We start from the raw sequence: 7,500 nt of genomic DNA, 5'->3' as shown, positions 1-7,500 counted from the left end.
TGTATGAATACCAGGCAAGCTATTATAGTGGTCTCACCCTATATTAAGTAAAGCATAGTTTGTAAAGAACCACTGCGTCAATATGGAATATCGACCAGTTCTCCGCACAATACTTGTATTGGACAAAGGTTTATATCCGCATAGGAGGAAACTTGTAAAACCGCCACCGTCCCCTTATGGGACGGAGTCCTCCCGTTAAGGGAAAGCATAAACCAATGCAACATAGCTTGCATAAAAGAACAATTCTATTAGAATTATCCCAGATAAGGTACATAGAATGAATGCTCAATTATACCAATAAATTGACACAGGTGAAGGAGACGCAAGGTTCTCAAGAACAAATTTATTGACAGACAATAAATAGACAGGTTAACAACAATTATATATATATATATAAGAAGAGGATAACCCAAAACTTTAAGCATAAGTATGATAGTAAACAGAACTTGTTTATCTGAAAGAAAAAACATTAAATGCCACTTTTAAGATACCGAGGTATCAAAGTCATAAAAGTCCGTATTACAAATCAATCACATTAGCGTTAGAAATGCTCGGCACACATGTCTGCACTTATGCTAGGTTCACCTTTGGAAATGGAACAGTCTACGTGGGCAACTCAGTGCCCTCACTTAGTTTGTAGTACAGTATGTAACTACACACTCACCCTGGAATTAATCGTCCCAATTAAAACCACTGTTCCTCGCAGAGTTAAACAGTAGGGTTAACGATGCGACCCACTTCTACCACGGATCTCTTTAGTTCCTCTACTTGCTTCGCATAGTGGCGAAAGAACACTCTGGAAGTCTCCCAGCCAGTGTATGAACGGAGATGTTCAAAATCCATACAATTAAAGAAATTTAAGGATGAGGCAACTTTCCTCGGATCGTGACCTGCGGGTGTACTGTCAGGATCCGCTCTGCGAATAAAATATGTGATTTTCGCTCTGAGTTGATTCAGAGATAAATTTGAGCCTGATGTTTCTCCCCTGAATAGTTGACCACCCTTGAAGTCGGAAGTTCTATGAAGATAGACCATTAGGCATTCTACTGGACATAGAGATGCATCTTCTTTCAGAGGGCAGATTCTCCAGGGACCCCACCTGTTGGTGGGTAACTCATTCTTGGTGAGAAACGTAGGATCCGGAAACAGGTTCAGTTCTCCCCCATCCAGGAACTGAACACGACCTGCCTCTCTCGAGAGGGCTACAATCTCACTAACCCTGGCCCCGGACGCGAGTGCAAATAGGAAAATAACTTTTTGTGTCAAATCCTTTAACGCACACTCCTCATTGCTCAACAGAGAAGCGAAATGAAGAACTTTGTCTAAAGACCATGAAATGGGCTTTGGAGGTGCTGAAGATCTGAGCCTAGCGCAGGCTTTCGGAACTTTATTAAAGATCTCGTTACCTAGGTCGACCTGGAAGGCATATAGAATGGGTCTTGTCAAAGCAGACTTACACGCTGAAATCGTGTTAGCTGCCAACCCTTGACCATGGAGGTGGATGAAGAAAGATAAGCAGAAGTCTGTCGAGATCTGCGGATTCTTCGCCTTGACAAAGGCCACCCATTTTCTCCAAAATGACTCATATTGCCTTCTAGTAGATTTGCACTTATATTCCTCTAGGAAGTCTATGCTGGCTTTCGAAATCCCGAAACGCTTTCTCACCGCTAAGGAGAGAAAATACTGAGCTGCATGGTCCGGGTTTTCTGTAATAAAGCGCAGACAGTCGACTTCTGGACTCGCTGGGTCAGAACTGGATATGGTAGCGGTACAAACTTCAGCCGCAGTTCCAATGCCAGGGGGAACCACAAGCTGTTCGGCCACTTGTGGGTCACTATTGCCGCTACCCTTTGAAGGATCTCAGTTTGTTGAGGACCCTCAACAGAAGGTTGTGAGGAGGGAACAGATAAATCCTGGACCATCTGTTCCAGTCGAGGGACATCGCGTCCACTGCTTCCGCTAAGGGGTCCTCGTACGGGGACACGTACAGGGGCAACTTCTTGTTGTCTTTCGTCGCAAAGAGGTCTATCTGCAGTTCTGGGACTTGATTCAGAATGAAGGAGAATGATCCTGCGTCTAAGGACCATTCCGACTATATCGGTGTGAACCTGGATAGAGCGTCCGCTGTCACATTGCGGACTCCTTGAAGGTGAACTGCCGACAGGTACCACTTCTTCTTTTCCGCCAATCGGAAGATGGCCAACATCACCTGGTTGAGAGGTGGTGACCTCGATCCTTGTCGATTCAAGCATCTCACAACTACCTCGCTGTCCATCACCAACCTTATGTGGATCGAGTGATGCAGGGAGACTCTCTTTAAGGTAAGGAGCACTGCCATAGCTTCTAGAAAGTTTATGTGAAAGGTCTTGAATAGCTTGGACCAAGTCCCCTGGACTTTTTTCCGATGAGAGTGACCTCCCCATCCCTCCTTCGAGGCATCTGAGTGAATCATCACCGACGGGGGAGGTGGCTGAAGAAGAACCGACTTCTTTAGATGTCTGGCTTGGGACCAAGGCCTGAGAAGAGTACGTAGCTGAAGCGGAACTGGTCTTCTCAGATCTCTTCACGCGTTTGATGCATAACTTCTCCAAACTCCGGTTGCATCCTTTAGCTGTGCTCTTAGCACTGGGTCTGTCACCGAAGCAAACTGGAGAGAGCCCAGTACTCTCTCCTGTTCGCGTCTTGATATCCTTTCGGAATCTAGAAGTCTCTTGACAGAACCCGCTATCTCCTTCCTTTTCTTCGCCGGGATGGAGAAACGGTGTGACATTAGGTCCCAGTGGATTCCCAGCCACTGGAACTTTTGAGATGGAGAAAGTCGAGACTTTTTTCTGTTGATCTTGAAGCCTAGGTACTCTAGGAACTGGATCACTTGACTGGAAGCTTGCAAGCATTCTGTCTCGGATGCTGCCCACACCAGCCAGTCGTCCAGGTAGGCTACTACCTGAATTCCCTTTAGGCGTAATTGTTTGAGAGCTACGCTCGCAAGCTTCGTGAAAATCCTTGAGGCTATATTTAGCCCGAATGGCATGGCTCTGAAGGCGTATAGTCTTCGTTGTAGCCTGAACCCTAGGTAGGGGGAGAGTCGACGGTTGATTGGAACGTGCCAATAGGCGTCTGACAAGTCTATAGAGACGGAATATGCCCTCTTGGGCAGTAAAGTCCTTATGTGTTGCAGTGTTAGCATCTTGAATTTGCAATTCACTATGAACTTGTTGAGTGGCGACAAGTCCAGAATGACTCTGAGCTTTTCCGAGTCTCTCTTGGGAACACAAAACAGCCTCCCTTGGAATTTGATGGACTTCATCCTTCGGATCACTTTTTTCTCCAACAGTTCTTGAACGTACTCCTCCAGAACGGGGGTGGAGTGTTGGAAAAACCGAGGGCACGGGGGTGGAGTGCTGTACCAGCTCCAGCCCAGTCCATTCTTGAGTAGGCTGTGGGTCCACCGATCCCGAAAATTCAGAAGTCTCCCTCCTACCGGCATCATCTCACTTGGACTGCCGTCCTGAGGTCTAGCCTCCCTGACCGCGACCACCCCTGAATCCCCTTCCCCTTGAGGGGCGCCTAGACGAGCCTCTGGCTGCTCCTCTAGGCTTTGCTCGAAAGGAAGTAGACTGCCCTTCGAACGTTGGGGTGAATGCCGTGGACTGTGTCGACACAGCCTGGGGTACCCACTGAAATGTGGTCGGGGTTTGTGCCACCATCTGGGGCACTGAAGGCAATGGCAATTGCAGTTGCTGTTGCTGTCTAAGAGGCTTGGCTGTCCGATATGGTAGCCTAGTCCTCATAGTCTTCCTCTTTGGTTGAGGACCCTCATCCGGGGAAGACTTTCTTTTGATAGCCAGGCCCCACTTCTGGAGAAGGTTTCTATTCTCCAAGGCGGCCTTATCAACAACTTCTTTGACCAATTCGGTAGAGAAAAGGTCTTTGCCCCAAATGTTGGAGGAGATTAGTTTCCTTGGCTTGTGCCTCACCGTAGCCGAGGTGAACACGAACTCCCTACAAGCTCTCCTCGCCTTGACGAAGCTATGAAGATCCTTCGTCACTGTGGCCAGATGAGTCTTGGCCACTACCATGAACAATTCATGGACCTTGGGGTCACTTGCCATCGTCTCAAGAGTAGTCTGAAGAGATATTGAGGCAGCCAGTCTTTCTTTTTTCTCGAACTCTCTCCTCAAAAGAGAGTCAGACAGCTTAGGGAGGTCCTCGCCGAACTGACGTCTGGCAATATCAGCCTCCAACTTCCCAACTGAGAACGTAAGATGGACGTCCTTCCAGTCTTTGTGGTCCATAGGCAGGGCCATCGACAAGGGTTTACACTCCTCCAGGGAGGGGCAAGGCTTGCCGGCCTCGACTGCTTTTAGTACAGTCGCAAACCCTTTCTGTAAAAAGGGGAAGACTCTAGCAGGAGAGGACACAAAGGAAGGGAGCTTCTTACTCAATGCAGCTACCTTTGAGTTCGAGAAGCCCCTCTCTTTCATCGAGGGTGAAAGCAAAGCTTGAGCCTTAGCATGGTCCATCACTATGACCTCCTTCGGCTCTGTCTCCTCCTTTGAAGCTGGTTCCTTCCTCAGCCGGACATAACAGTCCGGATATGACGCCTTTTTGGGCCAGAATTCCACCTCCTCTGGGGGAACTGAACCCAACTTATCCGAGATGATGATCTTTCCAGTCGTCATTGGCATGTGCTCAGCATACCTCCATGGGTTAGCGTCTGAGCACAAGGGAAGGTCTTTCACATTGAGCCTTTTCTGGGGCCCATGTGATGCTGCAAGGTTCTGCATCCGCAGTTCCATTGCAGCCGCCTTCTCCTGATTCTCCTTCTGCATTTGTTGGATCATTCCAACAATGGAGGAGAGGGCTTGTCCCAGCTCTACTGGGAGAGCGGCCGATGTTGAGGGAATAGGCTCCGGGATCTGAACCGGAGTAGCCGACACCTCGTCGACCTCTTCCTCTACAACGTCTGGGGCTTGAACTTCATCCTGGGCTTCTGCCAGGAGGTCTTCCTCCAGACGCTCATCCACGTCAGGCATCCTGTCATCCAACTGGATGTCTTGCATAGCGACCGCGACTTCAGCATCCACCTGGATCTGAACTTGGGGGATCTCCTCTTGAGGCTGGGGAATCACTGCATCAGCTGATGCCCTAGGGAAAAGATACGCCCTCATCTTCTCACTTGGAAGATAAGGTCCAGATGTATTCTTCTGGAAGCCCCTTACCCAGGTACGAAGCTTCTCCCTTGCTATATCCCTTGATTCCGCCGTCTTAGGGGAATCAAAAGCCTCAGTAATCAGGTTAGTGCACACGGTACATACCTGAGGGTCCCAATACTGGAGATCACCCTTGGAGACAGCGCATGCTGCGTGCCTCCTACCAAACTCATGTACGCAGAGGTTCTTGCTGCGGACGTTGCAGAAAACACTTCCGCATTTCGGAGGGTCCTCCTGTAAAGAGAAGAACTTTCCATGAATATCAAGTGAACTATGTATCACTGGATATGCATAGTATAGCATAACAATTTAGAAAGGAAAGACACACACTTGTGTTTCCTTCACAACCAATTGTTGCAGCCTTCCAGATAATAAAATCAAATGGTTAATCTCTTCTAGAATAACCAATGCAAAGTTTCCAGAGGAAACAGGTGGAGCTCACACCTAAGCAATGATTTTAAAATCCTGGATAATAGACAAGGAAGAACTCACTTTCTTATCTGTAAGGCAACAGCAAAGAGCTGTGCAAGACAACACAAAAGTGTTAGAACACACAGTGCTGTACCAAAACTTATACTATAGTTTTCTTCTTACAGTATATGTTATACTGAAGAATCCTGGTACAGTATAGAAGGTTATGTGCCGGCCGGCACACACCATAACTAGCTTTAAAGTATACTACTTAAAAGCTATAAGGCGGCAGAACGCTGGTTCAAATGCATGTGCCGGCCGGCAACAGCCAATGTCGGCCGGCAGGCAACAACACAAGGTAGTACCCGGCTGCCGGCCACACTCTTGGCGACCGGCAGACAAGGGCTGACATTAGCCGGCCGGCAAAGGTACACAACCGATGCCAGCCAGCAGCAAAAGAACCAGAGGACTACGACTGCCCGGCTGCCGGTCTCATAGGCCGGCAGCTGGGTCGGGTACAGCACTAGAAGAAAACAGAATGGATGCCGGGATAAGAGCTTACACTACCTCCAAGCCCGGCAATCCGAAAGAGTGCATATAAGGAAGGGGAGAATCTAATTCAGGCTTCCTGACTAATGCCGTCTGGTTCTACAGGCAGGCATGGATGAGGGACCAAGGGAGGTCCGGGCAGCACTCAAAGCAGAAAACCCTTGCCGGCCGGCAGCTCTGCCGGCCGGCAAGGGACTGAGTCAATTCCACATCCTAACCTATCCTAGGTCCAGATGTAGAATGACGTACAGTACTGTAATGGCTAGGCCATTACGGAGATAAAGGGGGAACGGACAAAAGAGGGTCCTACCAACCTTGCTTTAGTGAAGGATCACCCACAGCCAAGAAAACTCATCTTAGCCTAAGGGAGATCCAAGGAGGGAGGCCAGCAATACTTGCCAGCTCCCAGAGAACCAAAGCAAGGAAGGTGTTGCTACTCCCAGGGAAAGAATCTTATCCTCCCCCGAGAACAGCAACAAGGACTAGTCTGGTAGATCACAAAAGAAGGAATCATCTCGTACAGAAACCTTCGGTAGTGACCTAAGGAGGCTAAGCCTCCTATGTCTGTGTCAGGCCAGCGAGGGAGACTCTACCCCAAGCCAGACGAACACAGACTCAGACTAAAAACTCTGTTGTTCGGTCCCACTCTGAAACCAGACTTACTGGAACAGGAGGGTACAGTAACACCCTAGTATAGTTTTATCGAAAGTTAATTCAGATAAACCACTTAGGGATAAGCCCAAGGCTTAAACAGAGGGAAAGGGATTGCATAACTTCTCCGAAGAAAAGAAAGCAACCGGGGAGTATGAGAAAGTATACTAAGGCTCCATAAGCAACCCAGCCTAGGCACCAAGAGAATCGATTACCTAAATCACCGAAACTCACTCGTATACTATCTTGGAAATATTCAACATAATCTTAAATGTATAAAAAACAGCCTAAAGCTTCAATAAAATTTTAATACACTCGGAAAACCAAAATCATGCAGAAAGTACTAGGACCAAACGACTAGGCTACATGGCCTAGCGTAGGCCAGAGTTGGCGAATACTTCGCCAAAATAATACTAAAGCACGAAAGGAAATCCTATGTAACGCTAAATAGCTAGAATTTATTAAAGCAAAACAACCGGGAATGTCGCTCTGGCTAACTAAACTTATACCTAGCGAGCGACAGCGTCCATGACGCCTCCGGTAGGCTACGGCTCTTGTAACAAAGATTAATCCTATTAATCACTCAAAAATTTACCAAGAGCCTACATTTATACATAAAAGAAATGGTACTCAACTTATCAGAGGCCGACGAAGTTGGAGAAGCCATGAAAAGTTG

Source organism: Palaemon carinicauda, chromosome 9 (genome assembly GCF_036898095.1).
Source record: "Palaemon carinicauda isolate YSFRI2023 chromosome 9, ASM3689809v2, whole genome shotgun sequence".
In the NCBI taxonomy this organism is placed as follows: Eukaryota; Metazoa; Arthropoda; class Malacostraca; order Decapoda; family Palaemonidae; genus Palaemon; species Palaemon carinicauda.
The sequence above is the reverse complement of the archived record's forward strand: the minus strand, read 5'-3'. Positions refer to the sequence as shown.